This window comes from Mauremys mutica, chromosome 2 (assembly GCF_020497125.1).
Source record: "Mauremys mutica isolate MM-2020 ecotype Southern chromosome 2, ASM2049712v1, whole genome shotgun sequence".
Classification (NCBI taxonomy): Eukaryota; Metazoa; Chordata; order Testudines; family Geoemydidae; genus Mauremys; species Mauremys mutica.
This window is the reverse complement of record NC_059073.1, coordinates 9,998,226-10,023,215: the sequence shown is the minus strand read 5'-3', so window position 1 is coordinate 10,023,215 and position 24,990 is coordinate 9,998,226. Positions and strand designations below refer to the sequence as shown.

The 24,990-nt window shown below is 45.7% G+C and overlaps 1 protein-coding gene across 8 annotated transcripts in view; it reads right to left on the bottom strand.

Moving 5' to 3' along the window:
* The window catches only part of TSNARE1 (t-SNARE domain containing 1), a 673,885-nt gene that overhangs the window by 568,225 nt on the left and 80,670 nt on the right, over positions 1-24,990 (bottom strand). For all 8 annotated transcript variants that reach the window (XM_045004924.1, XM_045004925.1, XM_045004918.1 and 5 more), the window contains one exon: positions 18,951-19,023. The gene's annotated coding sequence lies outside the window, so the exon portion shown is untranslated. The remainder of the gene's footprint in view (positions 1-18,950; positions 19,024-24,990) is intronic.

The following is a 24,990-nucleotide window of genomic DNA, read 5'->3' as shown; positions in this document are numbered from 1 at the left end:
GAAGCAGTGACTCTGAAAAAGATTTGGTGGACGTAGGGTATAATCAGCTGAACATGGGCTCCCAGTGAGATGCCATGGCCAAAAGGGCGAATGCAATTCTTGGTTGCATAAACAGGAGAATCTCAAGTAGGAGTAGAACACATAGGCATCGACTTACTCAGATCCCAGGGGGTATTCGACCCCCACTCTGCCTCAGCCCCCACCCCTGCTCCACCCTTTCCTCCAAGCCCCCACCCTGCCCCAGCTCTTCCCGCTCCCACCACTTCCCGCTCCTTCCCCTCCCTCCGAGCGCCTCCTGCACACCACGGAACAGCTGATCGCAGCAGGCGGGAGGCGCTGGGAGGGAGGAGGAGGAGCCAATCAGCAGGGCTGCCAGTGCACAAGAAGTGCTGGGGTGGGGGGAGGATGGGGAGGTGCTGACACACAGGGCTGCCAGTGGGTGTTGAGCATCCACTATTTTTTTCCATGGGTGCTCCAGCCCTGGAGCACCCACAGAGTCGGTGTTTATGGTAGAGAGATTATATTACCTCTTTCATTGGCACTAGTGCAACTACTACTGAAATGTCTTCTAACGGTGGCCAATTCCAGATGCTTCAAAGGAAACGAACAGAAAAGGGCATTTATCAAAAGATCCATCCCCTTACTGTTCAGTTCCAGCATTTGTCAGTCAGAAGCTTACGGACACCCAAAGATTGGGGTTGCATCCCTGACCATCTTCGCTAACAGCCACTGATGGACTTATCCTCCATGAAGTCATCTAATTATTTTTGAACCCACATATAGTTTTGGCCTTCATAACATCCCCTAGCAATGAGTTCCACAGGTTGACCATGTGTTGTGTGAAGAAATACTTACAATCCATAAGTACCCACATGGGGAGCAAATATTTAATAATGGACTCTTTAATCTAGTAAAGAAAGGAGTAACATGATCCTGCAGCTAGAAGTTGAAGATGAAGAAATTCAGATTGGAAATAAGGTGTACATTTTTAACAGTGAAGGTAATTAACCACTGGAATAATTTACCAAAGGTTGCAGTAAATTCTCTATCACGGGCAATTTTTAAATCAAACTTGGATGTTTGATATGCTCTAGGAATCATTTTGCATAAATTCTGTTGCCTGAGTTATACAGAAGGCTGATCTAGATTATCACAATAGTCCCGTCTTGCTTTGGAATCTCAGAATCTCTGAAATGTCTTCAAATATGTTAAGGGCTGTTATAAAGTGGAAGGCAATCAATTGTTCTCCATTGTCCACTGAAGGCAGGACAAGGAGTAATCAACTTAATCTGCAGCAAGGGAGATTTAGGTTTGATATTAAGGAAAACTTTGTAAATATAAGGATAGTTACTTACTGGAACAGGTTAGCTAAGGAGGTAGTGAAATCCCTGTCATTGGGGGGTTTTCAGAACAGGTTGGACAAACACCTGCCGTTGATGGTCTAGGTCAGTGACTCTCAAACTTTTGTACTGGTGCACCTTTTCACACAGCAAGCCTCTGAGTGCGACCCCCCCTTATAAATTAAAAACACTTTTTAAATATATTTAACACCGTTATGAATGCTGAAGCCAAAGCGGGTTTTGGGGTGGAGGTTGACAGCTCACGACCACCCCATGTAATAACCTTGCGACCCCCTGAGGGGTCCCGACCCCCAGTTTGAGAGCCCCTGGTGTAGGTTTACTTGGTCCTACCCTAGTGCAGGTCTCTCGAGGTCCTAAGAGGGCCTCCATTTCTATTGCTCTATGACAGTAGTCCCCAACCTTTTTTGTCTGGCGGGCACCAGACGACGAGCCACAGAGGACTACGGTGGTGGACGAGCATCCACTGAAATTCTGCCGACAAGCTGCAACGTCAGTAGGCGTCGCCGCCAAAATACCACCAACAAGCAGCGTTATCCAGAGGTGTCGCCGCTGAAATACCACCGAAAATCGGCAGCATTTCAGCGGCGACGCCTCTGGATGACGCAGCTTGTTGGCGGCATTTCGGTGGATGCTCGTCCGCTGGCCTGTACGCGGGTGCACTTAGACGGCGCCCGCCGGCACCGCATTAGGGACCCCTGCTCTATGAAATGACACCTACTAGCCAGAGGCTGAAAAGAAGCCTGGAGCCTCTAAGCCGGGTCTAAGAACAGGCAAAAATCCCATCACATCAATGTTGGCTGACACAGAGAGCAAAACTGACCTTGGGAACTTGCTTGTGGATCTGAAACACAAAACCACCCCCAAACTCTGTATTTCAATGCTACCTCTGGTTCACGTGTTTGTATAGTTTTATACAAACAATAAAAAGGACATCTTATCCATAGGTTCTAGGCTCCCTCGACATTACTTAGATTACATCCTAACTACAGCAGCATTTTAAGATACCTCACCATCAGGAAACTTACCAACTCAGTGGTATTTCCTAACGTCTGAATACTGGATTTTGAATGCTTAACAGAATTCTTTAAGAAGAGTTTTTCCTTATGTAATTGCTATAATATTTGTTTACAGTCTGACAGTGGCCAAGTCGTGATATGTGAGTGGAAGGGAAGGGAAGGGAAAAGAAACAATATCACGCACCTAGTCAGTGTCTGGCAAGACATGTAGGAGGCAGACATTCCTGACTCAAGCAAGCAATCAGTTTAAAACCAGGTGGAAAATTGGAGCACGCACCTTCAACTATTTAACTAGCGCACATCATCTCCCTTGGCACACAGAATGTTTTCCTCTCTTCTGTGCTCTGCACAACTGCCACTTGAAGGATCATCCTGCTTCATCCCAGTTCCCCATCCCCCACTCAGACTGAGGTTCCTCTACAGCTGGAGAAGGAAGAATGGGTCCCAGATATGACCAGGCAGCACCACAGCTACTACAAGTTGCAGGTATGTCTTAACAATCCAGTGAATGTGTGATCAAGTCAGTGGAATACAGTGCCAGGGGAGGTGCTGTTGATGTCCAGCAGCTAAGGGGTTACTTAAATTTCAAATTTCACCCAGTGTATTTATGCAGAACAGCTACCCTAATCCACTACCAGCTAAGGGCTGCTGTTCTCTCACAGCAAGGATGGACTTGGTAATGAACTGTGATGTTTAAAAACGGATTAGGGCTGTTTGGTTTAATATGCATCTTCAGACTATGCTAATGGAATCATCACATTTACATACAGGGCAGGGAGCTATTTTGCAGGAAAACATTTAGAGAGGAACCCTGAGTCGACAAGCAATAGCTTTATGGCCATGAGGCAAACCAAAAAGCTGGGTGAAAAGGAACACATCTCCCATAACAGAAAGCAAGCTGCAGAAGGCTCGACTCCGAAGGCTTTCTGCTCAGAGGTAAGGACGACACTTCCAGCTGCAGCAAGATGGACCGGCAGTTATAATGCTCCATAAGAGGGGGCTCATTTGTAGACATCAAGACAGCAATGGGAGAGTGAATTGGATTCTATTCTGAATCTAGTATCAGCAGCTGAATTCTTAAATAAATTCAAGTCGCAATTCTGCCCACGGTTACACCTGAAAACAATAGGGTTTGTAAACACGTAACTGGTGACAGAATTTGAAGACAATAGGATTGTACGGGTGTATCTGACAGAATAATCTGCCCTACCAAAATCCTTGGGCTAACAAATTATCGACAGTCGAATTACCTCAAGTTAGGCCAAGCTCAAGTGAGAGCAGTTGCACTGCGTGACACCACTGAAGTTACACAGAGTGGTTGTGTTAGCAGCTGAGGAGTTGTGCTAACTCGAACTACACCCTGTACCCCGATGGATCGGCTAGCTTGAGTTCAAGCACCGCCATGCACTCAAGTTAAAAGGTTTTGTGTGTGGATGGAACTTGTATTAGGGGCAACAGCTAACTCTGCGGTGAAGACACATCCTTTGAAGAACCCAATTTAACTCTCAGATCCCAAGATGAGTTTTGCAGGACAAATGCAGGGGCAGGAGGGTGGGTGGCTCATTCCTACCTGTTTGACCTGGCATAGTTCAATAACTATCTTATCTATCTATGTAGGTTTCTATACTGCCATCTATCACCATGGCATTTGTGCACCTACCACATAAAACCAATAGCAATAGCAAAGTCCCTAGCAACTTCATGAGTCTCTGGTATATCTCCCTTTTCGGTGTCAAAACTCTGTTCAGGGTAGGGAGCTGGGGGGAATGGCAGGGGGTGTTCATGGTTTGTGCATCACTGATAGTGGAAAGGCTTTCTTAAAGAGGAAGGGCTTGCAATGTTTCCTATGGCTGGCCAGACTCTGGGTTCTCTTGATCTCCTCTAGAAGATTGTTCCAAAGCTGGATTCCCTCGACTGAGAATACTCTGCTCAACTCTCAAATGCTTCATGCTGGGCTCAGCAATCTGCACTGCCCCAAAGGAGAACAGCAGTCACTGTAGTTCATAGATCAAAATTCAATCTTTGATGTAGCTGGGGCTTGATCCATTAATTGCTCCGAAGATTAGGACCAAGGCCTTAAACCGGCATCAGAAGCTGATTGGGAGGCAGTGGAGGGATTTGAGCATGGGCCAGGTATGCTCATGGCAGCCTGAGCCAACGAGAAGGCGGGAAGCCACATTCTGTACCATCTGGAGCCTGTGAATCGTCTGCACATTCAGCCTCAGAGACGAGTTACAGTAATTCAGCCTGGAGGTGACGAATGCCGGGATCACTGTGGGCAGGTCTTCATCTGGGAGTTTCCTAGCACACTGGAGGTAAAAAAGCATTTTGGGAAACAGATGCTACCTTGTCATCCAAGCTTAGTGAGTGTCCCTAGCCTCTCTTTGCCAGACACTGGGAATGAGTGACAGGGGATGGATCACTTGATGATTACCTGTTCATTCCCTGTGGGACACCTGGTATTGGCTGCTGTCAGAAGACAGGATACTGGGCTACATGGACCTTTGGTCTGACCCAGTGTGGCCGTTCTTATGTTCTTATGAGTCATAGAATCATAGAATGTTAGGGTTGGAAGAGACCTCGGGAGGTCATCTAGTCCAACCCCCTGCTCAAAGCAGGACCAACACCAACTAAATCATCCCAGCCAAGGCTTTGTCAAGCCAGGCCTTAAAAACCTCTAAGAATGGGGATTCCGCCACCTCCCTAGGTAACCCATTCCAGTGCTTCACCCTAGGTAACCCATTCCAGTGCTTCACTAGAAAATAGTGTTTCCTAATATCCAACCTAGACCTCCCCCACTGCAACTTGAGACCATTACTTCTTGTTCTATCATCTGCCACCACTGAGAACAGCTGAGCTCCATCCTCTTTGGAACCCCCCTTCAGGTAGTTGAAGGCTGCTATCAAATCTCCCCTCACTCTTCTCTTCTGCTGACTAAATAAGCCCAGTTCCCTTAGCCTCTCCTCGTAAATCCTGTGCCCCAGCCCCTTAATCATTTCCATTGCCCTCTGCTGGACTCTCTCCAATTCGTCCACATCCCTTCTGTAATGGGGGGACCAAAACTGGACGCAGTACTCCAGGTGTAGCGAATAGAGGGGAATAATCACTTCCCTCAATCTGCTGGCAATGCACCTAACTAATACAACCCAATATGCCGTTAGCCTTCTTGGCCACAAGGGCACACTGCTGACTTATATCCAGGTTCTCATCCACTGTAATCCCCAGGTCCTTTTCTGCAGAACTGCTGCTTAGCCAGTCAGTCCCCAGCCTGTAGCAGTACATGGGATTCTTCCGTCCTAAGTGCAGGACTCTGCACTTGTCCTTGTTGAACCTCATCAGATTTCTTTTGGCCCAATCCTCCAGGCAGGACCCCAAGGCTTTGACTATTTTTATGAATGGAGGATGTGAGCCTTCAATGGGAGGTGGGGACAATGTCATGGCCAACTCCTCAATGTATTTCCCCTTTCCAACCAGCATCACTACAGTCATGCCTGTGTTCCGCTTGCTCGTCATCCTGTAGGCATTCTGATGTTCTAACTGTGGTGATGGTTGCATCAGTTGAGATAGATAGTAAATGTCATTAGCATCCTGCTGGCAGCTGAGCCCAGGGCATCTCACTATCACTCCCAGTGGTCTTTCCCTCTCTTGGCATTGACACCTCCTCATCAATTATTGGGAGTGGACCACATCCACTCTGATTGAATTGATCCTGTCAACACTGGCTCTCCACTTGTAACTCCCTTCTCTACATGTATCTGTATCTTTATGCCTGCATCTGTAATTGTCACTCCATGCATTTGAAGAAGTGGGTTTTTTACCCATGAAAGCTTATGCCTAAATAAATCTGTTAGTCTTTAAGGTGCCACCGGACTCCTTGTTGTTTTTGTGGATACAGACTAACACGACTACCCCTCTGATAGTGGTCTTACGTTGCTACTAAAGAAAAGTGGGTATAGGAAGGATCCCAGCAGGGTAGCACCACTGGAGAGGAAGGGCAGTTACCTATCACCACTCAAGGGTTGTGCCGGAAAGGAATGAGTGCCACTGTGCTGCTGGGCCTTCTACTCCGGCTGTGTCATGTAAGTGTGTTAGTGATACACTGTGGTCTACTGTGCCAAAGGCTGCAGAGAAGCCCAGCAGTACAAGCTTGGAGTTATCTGTGTTCATGACCACAAAGACGTCATTGTTTTAGTGCTGCTAGAGCCATCTCTGTTCAGATATCTGGTCTGAACCCTAATTGTGAGGCATCGAGGATGCTGGCCGACGTCTCATATGTTTGAAGAGAGATATTACTTTGGAAACTATAACAAAACCCACCAGCTGCAACAGGGTCTAGAATAGTCTTGACTTATATTTGATCTATATTTGATCTATTGCTTAGTGTGTTGTCTTGGAAGTCAAATGTCTCTTTGATCACCTCTCTCTCATCATCTCCATTCCTACTCCTTTACCCGGCATTTCATCCATTGCTAACTATGAATAACTCATTATTGTGTAGTGGGAGTGCAAATCATCCTTCCCTTACGCAACTATTTGCATACTGCACTTTTAGTGGATGAGACTAAATGAGACAACAGGGGGCGAGAAACAGACAGGCCTGGCTTTAGTCTGGAATGAGCCAATAAGACCAACCAGCAAAGCTATGAAGTATCTAAAAACCCTGTTCTCCCCTCCTCCTCATAGCTTTAAGACTCGTTTTGTCTCTAGAGGTTTTAAAAACAAATGGATCTGTTTTCTTTAGCCTTACATCAAACAGAACAAACCCATCAATTTAGTGTTTTCATGTTTATTTTTTAAATCCAAAGCAAAATATTTCTACAGCTAGAAATGGGAACAAAGTTACAAGTCACATTAATGATCATAAAAGAAAAACAAATACAAAGCTACACTATCTCACATGTGGTCAGGTTTTCATAGGTGTTGTAATTTCAACAACTGTGTTGTGCTCAGGGAAATGAAGAACTCTACTGGCTAGAACCAGGCAAAACAATATGCATGCTTCCACTCCAGTGTAAGTTTGTGCCCATGCATCTCTCGCCTGGCCAGCAACACCACTTACTATTCCAGGCTCCAGATAAAAATAAAGCAAAGCTGTGTTGTGTGTATTTTTTAATTCTTTCGACAAAAGCAGCAGCGGGTACTAGAAAGAATTCCTGTTAGGTTTTTAATAAAAGGAAAGAGCTAAACAGAGATCAATGTTTGTGGCAAAGAACACAGAATAATACTCAGGTGAAACCATTTGACACTTAACAAACCCTATTATAGCATTGCCAAATTTGATTTAATTGTGTGACAGATTTGGAAAGCCATTCAGGCTTCAAGATTAATTATGAAAAAACAGAAGCGTTATCCATTTCTAGTCCTATAATTAAGGAGCAGTTCCACTCTGCAAAGCAATTCCAAAATGTGCTCAATTTTTTAGAGAGAGAACTGTTTATCCCCCTAATTTCATGAGCCAATTCCTCTGATCACAATCTAACTTTCTCTTGTATGGTTCCCTTATAATTAGACAACAAACTAAATGACCTGATTTACTTATAAATAACACTCTAACCTACAAGCCGCTCTCCTTTTCCCCTTGTTTTGGTTGTTTCCCTTCCTCTCTCATCCCGGGTCATTACCTGCCTAATTTAGTTTATAAACTCTTCAGGGCTGGCATTTTGCCTTTGTTATTGGTGGGCACATCTAGGGCAATCATCACCGTAGCAAGCCAAGCATTTTTTTTCCTATGGCATTATATACACAATGACAGTGGGTGTATATGGCACCGAGCTACACTGGAGCCTCTAATCAAAGAAATTAAGAGATGGGGGAGGAGGAGAACAATCAGATCAGTTCATCCACCTACCCCTGTCAGTACCACATTGTTCTGCTGGTTTTTCCTAATATTTTGTCCAAGCTAGTCATGTACCATCAAAGTTCTCCAGTCTAACAGCCATTTCGCTTAAGTAGGCTTTCCTGATGTTCAGCCTCAAGTATTCTTTTGCTCAGTTTTATCCCATTTCTCCTTGCTATATCCCTCTTTCCTATCCCACCCTAATGGATGCCTCTGAAACCTAGGGCTTTGCATCCTTTGAATATTTGCTCCCACACCGTGACCTCCCCTCTTTGTCCAGTCCCTACACGTTTTGTTCTATCTACTGTAACACACATAACAAACAATGGACCTATGACCAAAGCTTTCAGCGAGCAATGACCTTTGCCAATCAGCAGGACAACCGAGCTACTCTGTGAATTATCTGACGTGTCAACCAGGAGGTGGCAAGAATAAGAGACGGAAGTTACTCCGGAGACAGAGGGAGGATCAGGGAGAAGAGAACTGGCTGAAGACGGGGTTTGAGCGCAGCGCTCCTCAGATTTCATTAACTAGGAAGAAAAGAAAAAGCACTAGCTGAAGGAAAGAGAAATACCAAACGGCACTAATGGGCCGGGAGCCAGTGAGCAATCAATGGCTGCACTGAAGTGGAGAGCAATGCAATCCAATATAACTAGTTTATATAGTGTCTGACATACAAACTATCAAAAAGCTTCTCCGAGTTAATTTCCCTCTTCCCTCTGCTATTATTTATGGAGGCAAGGGCAGAGGAGAAGAGAGACACTTTCAGATGGTATTTGAAAAAAGATGCGGAGCCAGTGAGGCAGGGAGATACAGAAAGGCTGCTCCAGGAAACATGCACTGCAGAGGAGAAGCTCCTGGACCACCCATGGTGGGACACTGTGATGGGACAGAAAGGAGGTCACTACTGGACGAGTGGATGGAGATTCTCAGGGCAAACTGGGGGGGAGTCCTGTTCCATGGCTCCTTCCCTTGCACACAGTGCCTTTACTGGGGGAAGTTCGGAGGGGGAGAGATATTTGTCTGTCATCTTATGATGACCTTTACCAGCAGAATAAGTTTTTAAGAAATATGAGGACTGCCATATAGTTCAGGCTCAAAAATGTCTCCTTCCTTAACAGAATCTACAGTGAACAGTCACAATATGTGTGCCCCCAACTCTCCAAGTCGCTCCACACACCACTGGGTGAAGTCCCATTCAAGTCAATGAGGTCCCACCATGCAGCAGACTGAAGGCCTGGAGCCTGCAACAGCTGCATATATATAAAATGCAACAAGTGCATTAATAAGGAAGCAAGCTTGAGCACCGATCCAGGAAACAAAAAGGTTCCTACACAAGATTGCACTGCACATAGCTCATATTAAGTTAGATAATTAGGGCTATTATTTTTTGGTGCCCAACTTGAGATAGCTGGTGTCTGATTTGCAGAGGTGCTGAGCACTCAGAGCTCCTCCTGCAGTCAAAGGGAGCTATGGAAAATCAGTTCTGTTATCTCAAGTTAGACTCCCAAAAACCGAGTGCCTGATTCTGTGAGGTGCTGCACGTCCTCAGGCAGGGCTGGTTTCAGTGGAAGCTAAGGACAGTTAACACCTTGCAGGATCAGGCATTTAATGGTCTACCCAGTAGTCTACATTATTACTTATATTCACATAGCCAGGTAAGCTTGGCGATTGGAACCTCAAATTAAGTTTTCCTGACTATTTTGTGTGATATGCAAATATTCAGCCTCAATGCTGCATTACCGTTTTTTATTATACATTTATACATACATACACACACACTCGCACACTCCCTGTTTTAGTTTAAGAGGCAGAAAGAATAAAAACAATCCCCTTTTCCCTAGCTGGCACTCTGGGGTTGTTTGGCACATCCCAGAAGATTTTTAAATTCAATCCTGTCCACAAACAAAGCCTGCAGCTGCAGGTTCTTGTTTGGCAAAGGAGGTTTTTTGTTCACCTTTGTTAACTTAGCTGTGGCTGATGCATGATGCTGTTTTTATCGTAAAAATGCCTACAGCGTGACAACAGGTTTGTTCTAAATGATGGAAAGAAAAAGATTCTTTAATGCCATAGGCTTTTTAGTTAAGTTGTTGCCTAACAGGCTTTTAAAATTATTTTCACCCTCCCCCATCCCAGGTTATAACTTACCAAGCAACTCCTCCTCATTGAGAACTAGTCACATGTGAAGTTTATTCTGTGTTCGTACAATGCCAAATACAAAGATGCCCAGATCCCATCTGGCTAGAGATCTGGTTGCAACCCCAATAGAAACAATAATAATTTTAAACCTCAGCTCATTTGGGGCGGGGGTTGGAAGTGGACTATTCAACAGTTTGTATACACATAACAAATGGGCAAAGTAAATTTCTTCCTAATTCAAACAGTTCATGAATTTTGTCCAAGCTTCCACCCTGGATAGTTTTAATCCCAAAGCAGGAGCTGGGGCAGTTATGTGCAAATACAAATAGCAGCTGTCATGGAGATGAATTTGCAACACCCCTCTGAGAAATAACCATCACTCACTGATTCACTACTTCTAGCTGCAAATGGTGCTTGTCTCTCTCACTAACAGCTACCATTTCATCACCCAGCCTTTTCATTGTATTTAAGTCACCTGACTTTTTTAAAGCTATTTTCCCACTACAGAATGGAGCCCGTTGAAAGGTGAAATTAGGAACATTCCATCAAAACTTCTCAATTTGCATTGAAATTTTGAAATTTAAAAAAAAAAGCAATTACTAAAGGAAAGGTTGGATTTGCCTTCTTTTAAGATGGGATTAGAATCTCTTATTACATCACAGCTTTCCTGTCTTGTTAGATGCTAATGGGAAATATCCTTTGGGTTCTGGTTACCATTTGTGTGGGACCCTCAAATATGGTTTACGATCTCTTGGCTCCTCTGATGTGATCTGCAACCACCATTAAATTCTATGCTAGAACTGCACTAAGATATGCAACCGTGTGATCCACAACTCAACACCCTGACTACATCACTATCTCACTCCTGTAGGACAGTAAACTCAAAAAGAGAAGGGGGATTCTCATTTCGTTTCTGTAGTGATCCCAGCTTTGCAGGCAATCAGGTTCATGGGCTGCTACCCATTCAGCTACGAATCAATTCAGCCTTTCACATCCTTAAAGCAACCCAAAGCCTCTCCTTTCCACACTGCATCAACGGGGGTGTCTGAGGGATCAGCCTCTCTTACAGAAATCCTCACAAGAGTTTAATGCACCAGCTGATAGGAACGCTGGCTGCCCTCCGAAGCTTGCTCAGAGACCTGCCCTTGCCTAAGGGAAGCCTCCAAAACACACGATAGCCAAAGATTATGGAGGAGGAAAATCTGAGCCTGGGCATGCAGATAGATCAAAATATGCTCATCTATGCTGAGAACTGTCTGCTCCACACAGCACTGCTAACAACATCTCTCCTGCCACATGCCAGGGTCATGTGCAACTCACAAGAAGATTCAAAGATTTTAAGGCAGCATTAAGATTATCCACTCTGCCCTCCTCCTGCGTACCAGAGGCCAGAGAATTTCACATGGTAATTCCCACCCTGGGGAAAATTATGAGTTAGGTCACCGTACATCGACTGTGGCTTTAAGACCCAGAAGAGAGGATTCCACACCAGGCAATAGAAAAACCTGGACTTTTTATTTTATTTTATTTTATTTTTAAACCCTGAATATTTAGTCCAATTCCAACACCCAAAAATACAGACACAGTATTCTTGCCAGCAAGTTAAAGAAGTATGGGCTGGATGAATGGACAGTAAGGTGGATAGAAAACTGGCTAGATGGTCGGGCTCAACGGGTAGTGATCAATGGTTCCATGTCTAGTTGGCAGCCGGTATCAAGTGGAGTGCCCCAAGGGTCGGTGCTGGGGTTGGTTTTGTTCAATATCTTCATTAACGATCTGGAGGATGGTGTGGACTGCACCCTTAGCAAGTTTGCAGATGACACTAAACTGGGAGGAGTGGTTGATACGCTGGAGGGTAGGGATAGGATACAGAGGGACCTAGACAAATTAGAGGATTGGGCCAAAAGAAATACGAGGAGGTTCAACAAGGACAAGTGCAGAGTCCTGCACTTAGGATGGAAGAATCCCATGCACTGCTACAGACTAGGGACAGAATGGCTGGGCAGCAGTTCTGCAGAAAAGGACCTAGGGGTTACGGTGGACGAAAAGCTGAATATGAATCAACAGTGTGCCCTTGTTGCCAAGAAGGCTAATGGCATTTTGGGTTGTATAAGTAGGGGCATTTCCAGCAGATCGAGGGATGCGATCATTCCCCTCTATTCAGCACTGGTGAGGCCTCATTTGGAGTACTGTGTCCAATTTGGGGCCCCACACTACAAGAAGGATGTGAATAAATTGGAGAGAGTCCAGCGGAGGGCAACAAAAATGATTAGGGGGCTGGAGCACATGACTTATGAGGAGAGGCTGAGGGAACTGAGATTGTTTAGCCTGCAGAAGAGAAGAATGAGGGGGGATATGATAGCTGCTTACAACTACCTGAAAGGGGGTTCCAAAGAGGATGGATCTAGACCGTTCTCAGTGGTAGAAGATGACAGAACAAGGAGTAATGGTCTCAAGTTGCAGAGGGGGAGGTTTAGGTTGGACATTAGGAAAAACTTTTTCACTAGTAGGGTGGTGAAGAACTGGAATGGGTTACCTAGGGAGGTGGTGGAATCTCCTTCCTTAGAGGTTTTTAAGGTCAGGCTTGACAAAGCCCTGGCTGGGATGATTTAGTTGGGTTTGGTCCTCCTTTGAGCAGGGGGTTGGACTAGATGACCTCCTGAGGTCCCTTCCAACCCTGAGATTCTATGATTCTATGATTAAAAGGTAATTTACATAGGTTTAATTCCTCCCCCTCAATACTAAATATCCAGACTTGGAGAAGGCAGGGGAGGGGTGGGGAAATGGGGGGAAGGATCCTGTGCCTACCAAGGATAGACACCACATCAAGTCCATAGTGGAGTAGTAGACCACGGCACAGAAGGCAAAGGCTGGGGAGAGGACATGTTTTCACAGAGTCAGATGTTTTCAAGGTCATAAGAAACCATTACAATCTGGCCCCACCACCTGCATAGCACAGGCCACAGCATTTCACCCAGTGATTCCAGCACTGACCCACAACGTTTGGGTGAGTTTGACTCGCTCTTTTAGAAAAAGACATCCAAGGTTTGCTCTTAGCAATCGCAGCTTTCAATTGTCCTGTATGCCCTTGCCATTCATCAAAACAAATGCTCCCTTCCCCCAGCACCCGTCTTTTCCCACAGACAGGGATATATAACAAAAGAAGCGTCTCTCAAAGCTAATGGATGACTTCAGGGAACTCAGAAGCCTGCTGAAGAAGAATGTCCAAGTGATCTTCTTTGAGATCCTTCCCGTCCCACAAGCAAAGGGAGACAGAAGCTTCTTGTAGCGAACCACTGGCTAGGTAAGTGGTGTAAGGCAGAGGGTGTGGGTTTGGTGAAACATTGGTCCACCTTCTAACCGGAGAGAGGGCTGCACAGTTTGGAGTGGTTCCCCTTCTACTGATGGGGAGGCAATCTCCTTGCGGGAAGGAGGCCTAGAGCAATCAGGAGGGTGTTAAACTAATATAAAAGCAGAGGGTAAGAAGAAGGAACAAAAGAGAACTTATTTATAATGTACAAAAGTCCAGATGTTGAGGAAAAAACTAATCAACAAACCAAAAGTCATAAAGAGAAGTAATTCTTTCGTTGCCTATACATCACTGCTAGGAGCCTGGGTAATAAACAAGAGGAATTGGAATTAATCATTTATGAGCATCAATTCAATCTAGTTGGTATTACCGGAATGTGGTGGGATGGTGTGCATGAATGAAATGTTACAATCAATGGTTACAACCTATTCAGGAAGGACTGAGCTGGCAAAAGGGGAGGGGGAGTGGCACTCTATGTCAAATATGGCATTACCTGTTTCCAAGTCACTAATAACACAGCAGAAAATTATCTTGAATGCTTTATGGATCAATCTCCTAGCAGACAAAGCACAAGATGGGATACTAGTTGGTGTCTGCTACAGACCAACGAATCCCACCAGCGAACGGGATGGCCAGGTCCTTTACATTTTACCTCCAGTGCTGCAGAGATAATCTCATTCAGCACACTGAGGCAGGCACATCTGTGCTCTTCCGCACCCTCTGCTGCTGCTTCAACAGCAGTTACACTACTTCCCAGAGTTGAGGCATCAAAGCTTACACTCAAACAAGGAAGTTTTTAAGCCACATTAATGTTGAGCTCTGCCAGAAACAGCGGGAAGTCTAAAATAATGGTACGCAAATGAGAAAGTGAGACATCCAAGCTGGTGAGGAACTACGTAGCATTTTCCAGCTTCCAGATGGTTATTTCAAAGAATGAAGAGAGAAAATATTTTAAAAAGAGATACAATTTAGATAGCTCATAGCAGCATCTCCTTAAAGACCAGAGAGAATTAGAACAGTGAAGAGAGGTCCTACCAAACTGGAAATTCAAGTCCATTGAATCAACTTTACATACAAGGTTCGCTCTTCAGGCATTTTTGTTAGGAATGGTCCCACACTATTCCCGGGGGCGGTGGTGCTTATTTTATTTAATTGCAATTATGCATGTTTAAAACACAGGGAAGCACATTGCAGCAACTAGGCACAGCAGAGGGAAACCAGCAACACAAAATTCGGCCATTTGGTGGCATCAAATTTTTAATTAAAAATATCCCAAGTAATATTGTCAAGAATGCAATATTGGCAAGTACCAACATGCGCCCAAAGATCCTACAGTGCTTTTGAAATACTGTCTAGGGAACAAGTCCCACGAAGAGTGGGGATATACTGGCCAGAAATGATCAGGTGGTTAAAACTGCGAGTAAGGAAGTTTGGGTTCTGCCACAGGGCTGTTATATGATTTGGGGCAGGAAACCTTTCCACTCCTTAGTTGTCTGATTCTGATACTACCTCACTAGCAGTGAATGTTAGTGGCTTAATACAGAAACACACACAAAGATTAGAGGATCTTAATAAAAAGATAACATGTCCCCCCATGACAAGCACTAACACGGAGCACACTGCAATGAGGTTGGATGCAGAGCACAGCTGTTCTCTCTAATTTTTCATTTACTTTAGCATGCTCTAGGAGAGGGCAATATTTTCAGCACAGTGCAGTAAAACATGAACTCTGAGCCAGCCTGCTTCAGTCTAAAAGACGAAAGAGCAGTCAGTACACAACCTAAACAAGAACAAAAGAATGGCCACACTGAGTCAGACCAAAGGTCCATCTAGCTCAGTATCCTGTCTCTGACAGTGGCCAATGCCAAGTGCCCCAGAGGGAATGAACAGAACAGTAATCATCAAGTGACCCTTCCCCTGTCACCCATTCCCAGCTTCTGGCAAACAGAGTTTAGGGACACCATCCCTGCCCATCCTGGCTAATAGCCATTGATGGACCTATCCTCCATGAGTTTATCTAGGTCTTTTTGAACCCTGTTATAGTCTTGGCCTTCACAACATCCTCTGGCAAAGAGTTCCACAGGATGACTGTGCGTTGTGTGAAGAAATACTGCCTTTTGTTTGTTTTAAACCTGCTGCCTATTCATTTCATTAGATGAGCCCTAGTTCTTGTATCATTCCATCAGCAACGTATCAAAGTTAAGAAGAAAACAATCCCTGAAGTCTATGAGCAGGGTAAGCATCACACATGCAGCTGTGTGGAAAAAAGCTACAAATCCCACTGCAAAGCCATCTGACACTCGTCTGGCTTCATCAGAAGTCATTTTGTGTCAGTCCCAGGCTGGGCACGGTCACCAGTACGGCGAGCTAAACCCAGCTGAATTAGGTAGGAGTCAAAGGGACACCATCAACTCAAATTTAGATATATTCAGAATCCCTGCACCACGAGACATCTGTCTATATTTTGAATCTTTAGTTTTGCTCTGAAGGGTGTTTTCAGCAGGTAAACCTCCCAGCAGGGTTTGTCGAGACGCAGTCTCAAACCATACGGGCATGATGCTCCCGAGGGCCATGCTAAATCCAGGCTGCTGCCGCCTGCAGGGCCCTGGGCAGAGGCAAAGCCATGGATGATAAGACCCTCAGCCCCCTCCCACCCCCGAACAACCTCCCACGAGTTCCAGTATGCATTCCTCATGTCCTTGACCCCCTGAGTGGGTGGCTGAACCTTGAACATCGCTTCCACCGCAATGCACGGAGAAGACAGGCACAGTGGGAGCAGCAAGTATCAGAATGTGCTCAGATACCATGGAAACGGGCACAGAACAGGATGCGTAAACAAGCCCTCTCAGGGCACACGATATTACACACAACTGCAGTCTGTGCAGACGGGCTGTCACGTTAAACATCACATCAGCTGAGTGTAGGTAAACCACGGCCCAATCCCAGATGACATGATGCATAGAATGTAAAGGCAGAAGGGACCATTACAATCACCTAGTCCAACCCCCTGTATAATGCAGACCAGGGTATTTCACCCAGTGATTCCTGCATCAAGCCCGTAACGTCTGGTCAAGCTGCAGCATCCTGATTTAAAGCCTCCAAGTGATGATGGCTCCAGCACATCCCTAGATAAACTGCTGCAATGGTTAATTCCCTTGACTGCTAAAAGTCTGCAGTGTTAAACACAATGTGCTTGTCTGTAGCGAGTGCACAGGGGTTAGTTACAACTCCTCAAGGCCGCATTCCAGCCTGACCTAGTTTTCAATCCTCAGCCTGCAAAGGAAATTTTATACCAAAGCAAGTCAGAACTGGAGAATTACCAATCCAGCGGGAGAGCCCACAGAGGGAAATTTGTTTTTCAACGGTGGCGAGTTACACAACAAAACGGAAAGTGATTTGTGCATTGACAATCTCTCTTGCAGGGGCAGGCTGCTATCTGGAGCCTTAGAACATGAGATCTTGACATTTGTTTTTTAGGCAAAATTGGTGCTAGGAGGACACCCCAGAGAGTGAAATTCTCTATCCACAGAGGAGGGGCAACAACATTCCAAGCTTCCCTTCCCCTGATCCGCCAACCTGGAGAGACCAAGGAGCTGAAGTCTCTATGCCCATTAGTGTTCACTTAGAACAGTGTCACTTTCCTGATATCAAAGCAGGAGTCCGTCTGCAGCTCCCATGTCCCTGCTGTAAAGCTGCAGAAAATAGAGTGGCATCCATAAGCTGAGCAAGAGTCCTAAAAAAAAACCCCAAAATAACCCAAACCTGCAGACACTTCCCAAGGAACAAAGAAAGGCACAGGAGGCAAACCAAGAGCTGCAGAGCAGTGTGACTGATAAAGGGTCACAAATTTTCAGGTCATGCAGTGAACAAATCATTTACATTAAAGTTAAGCCTGGATTCAGGTTGCAAAAACAGCCATTCAAAACCCTACTCTCCCCCCTGTCAATGCTGGAGTTATGGGATCTAACACTGAAACACACAGTTACTATGTCCAAGCTACTTAATGAAAAAGGCAGCTATGTAAAGCAATAGCTGCCTCCTACAACTTGAAGTGTAGGAATTCTGGAAGCAAGGGAGAACAAAGCCACGATTATAGGAAAACTTATGTACACACTGAATGGATCTTTGCTTGTCCTCCCTCGGCCAAGAATGGAGCTTTCATTGTGAAATGTGCTGGTGAAGCAGATGGGAAGTTACCCAGCGAGGTAACTTTAGCACGCACGCGCTCTTCCAGTGCCAGGAGAGTGGTTTGAACACACTGGGGCTCCTCAACTATCCCCAGCGTGGGTGGCATGGACCTGGCAAGTGCAAGTCGACACATCTGCGGTGCCACAGACCATAAATCATGGCATCTCTTAGAGCATTTTACACGTAAGTTTCCATTTCACATCACACTTCACCCCAATGGCAAGACTTTTCACACAGGGGTAACCTAATTGTTCACCCACAAAGTCTATCTTTGAGTGACCTGACTTTCAGAGTTGCTGAGCACCTGTAGCTCCAGCAGACATTAAGTGCTCAGCTTCAAGCAACCGAATCTCAAAACAGTGGCCGATGGACATACATTACCAATGAAATGCAGCTAGCTCTGGGGCAGAAGGGATCAGCCAGCTAGTGTAAAAAACATTTGGAAATGCATATGGAAACACATCCTGTAGAATACAACCTCTGGGACAAGACTAAGATGCACTCTGAACAAGACTCATCTGCACTCTGGGGCGGGGTGAGGGAGGATCCATGAGATGCGTGTCCTACAGGCAGAGCCCTCACAAGGACCAGCAGGAAGGGGTGCAGCATTTGACCCACTTCTGCTAGCTAGCGACCTGTGGGGTGGGGTGGGATGTGTCAGGCGGTAGGGACAGCAAGGATTCAGGAGTGGGAGGGAAACAAGTATGGCTGAGAGTCTGGTCAGACTGGGTAAACTGGTGGTTTTTTCATCACATTAGCTAACATGATTTGAAATGCCACTTAGCGTAGAGACAGCTTAACAACTTTAAAATAACATTACCTGGAGCCTGTGGGGAGTCTTGCAGGGAACAGAACATCTGCTTGGACAGACCTTGTTTCAGAGCCTAATAATTCGACAGACCACAGCCCCATTTTGCAAACGCTGAGCCAAAATGAGAGAGCTGTGCCTCTAAATACGTGTGATGAAGAACCAGAAACAACCCACCCTGCATGACCAAATATGCAGGATGTTCATGACTATGCAACCTGTGTCCAAGACTTCCACCACCTCCCAACTCACACCAACCTCTCCAATCATAGACAAGGCCCTTCCCCCTTACCTTATATTGGAAACAAGGTCCTGCAGAGTTGCTTTTATTCTGTTCTCCCCGTCAGACAAGAATCCTGTGCAATCTGGAATGAAAGACAGAGATTGCTGAGTGGAGGGGAATATACCACATTCCCTGCTTTCACATACAGATACTTTCACAGCTGCTCCATGTCTTTGACTTTTGGATTCCAGGAACATCTCATGTACTTTGGGCTGCAGATGACGACTGAATACAAAACCAAGCAACACTTATTGCTTCCACCACACGTTACACACATTAATCAGAACTTCTCTGAGGTACTGAAGCGTTATCCTCATTTTAAAGATGAGGAAACAAACGAAGGAGTTACGGACTTAGAAATCTTCCAGATTACCAGGTGTATTTATGTATTGTGGGGTGAGGGACAAAACTCAAGGGATTTCTCGACTCCCACCAATAACTTTTAAGGAACGGCCTGGTTTCTTTAAGGCCTCAATCCTGCCAGGTGCTGAGCATGCTGGCCTTGGTGCAGCACTTCAGAACATATGTAGCTTCAAGCATGTGAATAGTCCCACTGGATCATGCCCTAGTGGTTTCCCACTGTAAGTACTGGCCAGTTTCCAATGTTTTTTGGCACCTTACCAGGACTTCAGTTCTCTCTCATCCAAAGGATGGAACCTCCAGCACCACAAAACCACGAGTGCCTTAGTGGGGTGCTGACAGAGAAGGAAAGGCACTATCTAGTCAACCACTCGGAAGGTCTCCCACCAGATTCTGCTGTGGTCTCAAGTCAGCCAGGTACTGACCAGTTTCTGAGAGATGCAACAGTATGCTACGGCTACATGCTGCCAACATTTCTATCCTCAAGCAGGTGGACTACAGTTGATGGCCTTTTGCATCAATAAACAGAGGATCCTTAACATGCCACCGTCCCTTGCAATAGCTGGTAAGAACTATGTTTAATGGATTTAATTGGAAAATAAGAATAAATGCCTTTGCCCGTTAGCCATCGATCTGTTATCAGAAATGCTAATGAAAAATCTTTAGGTGATAACTATCCCAAATCCGATGTTTGATTAATAATGAATAGCAATGTCCTTAACTTATTCAAATCTGAAGCATAAATACCTAGTGTTTTGCTACAACTTTGGTGATTCTGGTCCTTATACTGAACAACCTCCTCAAGTCCAGTGCTCTTTCCATTTTAAATTTTACAGTAGTAATAAAAAAAAGGTAATAAAGGGAGATATACCAATCTCCTAGAACTGGAAGGGACCTCAAAAGGTCATCGAGTCCAGCCCCCTGCCTTCACTAGCAGGACCAAGTACTGATTTTGCCCCAGATCCCTAAGTGGCCTCCTCAAGAATTGAACTCACAACCCTGGGTTTAGCAGGCCAGTGCTCAAACCACTGAGCTATTCCTCCCCACACCCCCACACAAAATTCCCCTACCAGATGTTACTCAGCTACAACTCCCATTACTATTAATCATTAGTAATATTTGTATTACAGCCCTGCTTAGAAGCCCCAACTGAGACCTGTGCTAGATACTTTGTAGATACATGGTGAGAGACAACCCGTGCCCCCATAAGATCACCGTCTAAACAGACAAACCAGAAAAAGAGCGGGAAGGAAAACAGAGGTACAACGAGAAGTGAAGGGACCTGCCCAAAGTCACACTGCAGGTCAGCTGCAGAGTCAGAAATAGAACCCGGGTCTCTTCACTCTCGGTTCACAACCCCACCCACTAACACGCTCTCGCTCTCTGACCAGGAGTTCGATGTGAGAGGTGGCAGGATCGCAGTCTACTCTGGAAGAAACTAGAAGCAGAGTAGATGGAACTGGTTTAAAGTTTCTGAATTTTCAAAAAAGTCAATTGGAAATTGTTCAGCCAGCTCTAACTGGTAAGTCCTATTCTCTCCCTTTTACAGATGGAGAAAGCGAGGTACGTTTTCCATGGTCATCCAGTGAATCTTATATATACACCCCAGTTTTTTGGCTCTGGACTCCAGAGATGGCCCAGACAAGCCATTGTGATTTTTGACACTTTGGATGGCACTTCTGTGAGTACTGTGATTTATCAGCCATAGATTACCACTCCAAATGACTCTCTCTCTTGAAATATTTCAATGTCATCACCTGTGTTTCAGAAAGTACTTGAGAGCTGGATTTAACCCAGACAGGGTTGGAAGTATGGGGTTTAGTCAGCAAGTTAGCCTTGTCTCATTCATGGGGCATTAGGTCTATCACTTCCCTCAGTTAATCAGTCTCCATCATAGTCAAATTAAATCAGAGGTTCTCAGCCTTTTTCTTTCTGTGCACCCCCCCCCAACCCAACATGCTATGAAAACTCCACGGCCCACCTGTGCCACAATGACTGATTTTCTGCATATTAAAGCCAGGGCTGGTGTTAGGGGTTAGCAAGCAGGGTAACTGCTTGGGGCCCCATGAAGCTACATTGCTCAGGCTTCAGCTTCCGCCCTTGGTGGCGGGGCTCAGGGCCCTGGGCTTCAGCCCCATGCAGTAGGGCTTCGGCTTTCTGCTCTGGGCCCCAGCGAGTATAATGCTGGCCCTGCTTGAGGCCCCCCCTGAAACCTGCCCGAGGCCCCCTAGGGGGCCCCTGGTTGAGAACCACTGAACCACGTCTCTCTTTTACCAAGCATCCCAAGGAGAGAGGATGAAGAATTTTTCGATGAAACGTTTTTTCGCCAATAAAAGCCAGCTGGTCAGAACCAAAAACAGTTGGTGAAACAGAGCCGTTTTTGACAAGTCTCCCAGCTCAAAGTATTTTTGCAAAAAACATTCGAAGTTGTCGAAATGTCCCAATGAGACTTTATCAAAATGAAAAGTTGTGTTTCTTGAAGTCAAAATGATTTTTTGTTTGAAACTGGTAGTAAATTTAGACTCATAAAGGTTAAAGGGGGAAAGTCAAAATTGAAACAAACCATTCTGATTGACCCAAACCTTTTTTGTTTGTCAGTTCATAAAAAAAAATTGAAATTTTGTCCTTTTTGTTCTTGATTTATTCTTTAAATCTCAAAAATTCTCACAGGACAGGAAACTAATTTCCCACCCAGCCCTAATCCCAAACACTCTTATTCTGTCCGGTTTTTACTGCTGTCTCTTAGGACAGTGAACTAAGCATGGTGGACAACAGAAAGGGATTCCTGATATCTAATCCTGGGTCTGCCACTTGCCTGACTGTTCCATCCCAGGAGAGTAAGTCAAGGTGGTGAAATCTGACCAGTAGATAGGTTCCAGAGACCTTGATTTTTGCCTAATACCCAAGAGAGCAGATTAAGACTGAATGTGATTGTTAGAGGGCTTTCCCTTTCACACCCTCCCCCGATTCTTGTCACGCAGACAGAAAGCAGAAGATCAGAAGTCCGAAGTGCAGGCAATGCGATGTTTATTGGGGTTAGTTCCAAGCAAGCATAACCAGAGTTCTACATACCGGCAGAGTCTGCTTCCCAGTGTTCCATTTCCAGCTGTGACACCGCAAAGTGTTTATCCCGTGTCTCCCTTCCCAGCTCTGACACCCCAGAGCCTTGCCCTGTGTCCACTTTCCCCATCCCCTCCTTCTTAGCTGGCCCAAATATACCTGCAATGCACGCCCTCGGTCCCACCCCTTACAACTTATGGTCATGTTCCGTTTTGGCAGGGTCGTCAGTCTGGGGTCTTCGTCCCACCTCTTTTGGACCCAATGGGAGGGGTAAGGAGTGAGGTTCTGCTACAAGTCAGGGGCAGGCATTTCTCTGGCCTTTTAGTGTTTTACTTTTCCCCCAATCTCCCCTTGCCCCTCCCGACTATTTGCTTGATCTTGCCTTGAGATAGGAGTTGAGGCAGTCTTCAAGTGTGCGCTCAAATATTACATTCCCACCATGTCCAGTAACAGTTTAACTGCTCTTATCTATTCCCATTATACTAATACACCCATCTGACTAGGCAAAAGCAACATACAGTGTCTTTGTCCTTTCTTTACCCATATTAGTAAGGATCCTTTTGTTCACATATATTAGTATAAGATAGAAGAGTATCAAAAAGTCAAACCAAAATTCTATCTCAGGCTCACAAACAAGCCTTTATGCTAACAGTAGTATGAGGGCAGCAAAGAATCCTGTGGCACCTTATAGACTAACAGACGTTTTGCAGCATGAGCTTTCGTGGGTGAATACCCACTTCGTCGGATGCAAGTAGTATGAGGGATTTGCCTTCCAACCCCATGCATTGCAGGACATCACTCAGAAAGCTAAACTACCAGGATTTCCTCATTGCAAAAAAAGAGAAACTTTGGAAATCTGACCAACTAGCCTGGACCCACATTAAGGCAGTAGTCAGAACTCTCCCAGAATGCAGGCAACAAGAAAGATCCATGACCTTGATTTGCCCATAAAGACTCCATCAAATTCCAAAGCATGCTGAAGGAAAGGTAATAACTGGAGATATACCAATCTCCTAGAACTGGAAGGGACCTTGAAAGGTCATTGAGTCCAGCCCCCTGCCTTCACTAGCAGGACCATCAGGGCCCCAGATCCCTAAGTGGCCCCCTCAAGGATTGAACCCACAACCTTGGGTTTAGCAGGCTAATGCTCAAACCACTGAGCTATCCCTCAGCACACCACTCACAGGACATGGAGCTGAGGACCTGATGAATCATCATTATTGTACAATAGCCTCAGTCCTCAATGCACTGGCCCACTCCCCATCGCCCACACAGATCACCATGGTTTTCCAACTCCCTGCACCAGATGAAGAGATAGGGACAGAAATGTGTGCTTCTACAGCAGAAAATGAAGGCTGAAACCAAGAGGCTGAAACAAAGAATTTCTCCAAGCCTATGCAGAGGCTGTATTACAAGCCAAGAAAGACTTCCTAGAGACCTTCATTGCAGCTACCAAATCCCACCCCAAGACGCTAAGGGGTAAACCACTTCATTAATCCTGAGTGTCTACAGCCCACAGCAGAACCCAGCGGCAAGAACTGGAAAAAACTATCATCCTAATTCACAGAAAAGATCACACACATTAGAAAAATCTTCCCTAACAGCCTGGATCCGCCCCCACCATACACCCATGCCAGCCACTACCCGCTCATGTTCCCAAGTTCCATACATTCACTACTCAAGAGGTATCGGACACCTTAATGGACCCTTGACCCAAGCCTTGTGAATCCAATGCATGACCTTCCTGGTTGGTGAAAGAGTTATGAGTAGTACCCTATCAAATTTGCCGTCCATTTTGGTGAATTGCAGGGTCACAGGATTTTAAAGATAATAAATGTCATGATTTCAGCTATTTAAATCTGAAATTTCACAGCGTTATAATTGTAGGGGTTCTGACCCAAAGAAGGAGTTGTGAGGGGGGTGCAAGGTTATTGTAGAGGGGGTTGCAGTACTGCTACTCTTACTTCTGCGCTGCTGCTCACGGCAGTGCTGCCTTCAGAGCTGGGCAGCTGGAGAGCGGCGGCTGCTGGCCGGGAGCCAAGCTCTGAAGGCAGAGCCACCGCCAGCAGCAGCACAGAAGTAAGGATGGCCTGGGATAGTATTGCCACCCTTACTTCTGCGCTGCTGCCTGCAGAGCTGGGCCCTCAGTCAGCAGCCACCACTCTCTGGCTGCCCACTTCTGAAGGCAGCAGTGCAGAAGTAAAGGTGGCATGGTAAGGTATTGCCATCCTTACTTCTAAGCTGGCGGGGCACTGCCTTCAGAGTTGGGCACCCGGCCAACAGCTGCCACTCTCCGGCTGCCCAGCTCTAAAATCAGCACAGAAGTAAAGGTGGCAATACCATGATCACCCTAAAATAACCTTGTGGACCCCCCTGCAACTCCCTTTTGGGTCGGGACCCCCAATTTGAGAAACATGGGTCTTCCCCATGAAGGGCAAGGGCAAAAGCACACAAAAGACCAGATTTCATGGTCCGTGACGCATTTTTCACGGCAATGAATTTGGTAGGGCCCTAGTCATGAGCAACTGATTGGCACAGCCGAGGCCCCATTCTGGCAGACATCTATTCTCATCTTCCTGGATCTATGTGCAGCAGTCAACACTGTTGTCCATCAGACACTGCTGTTTTG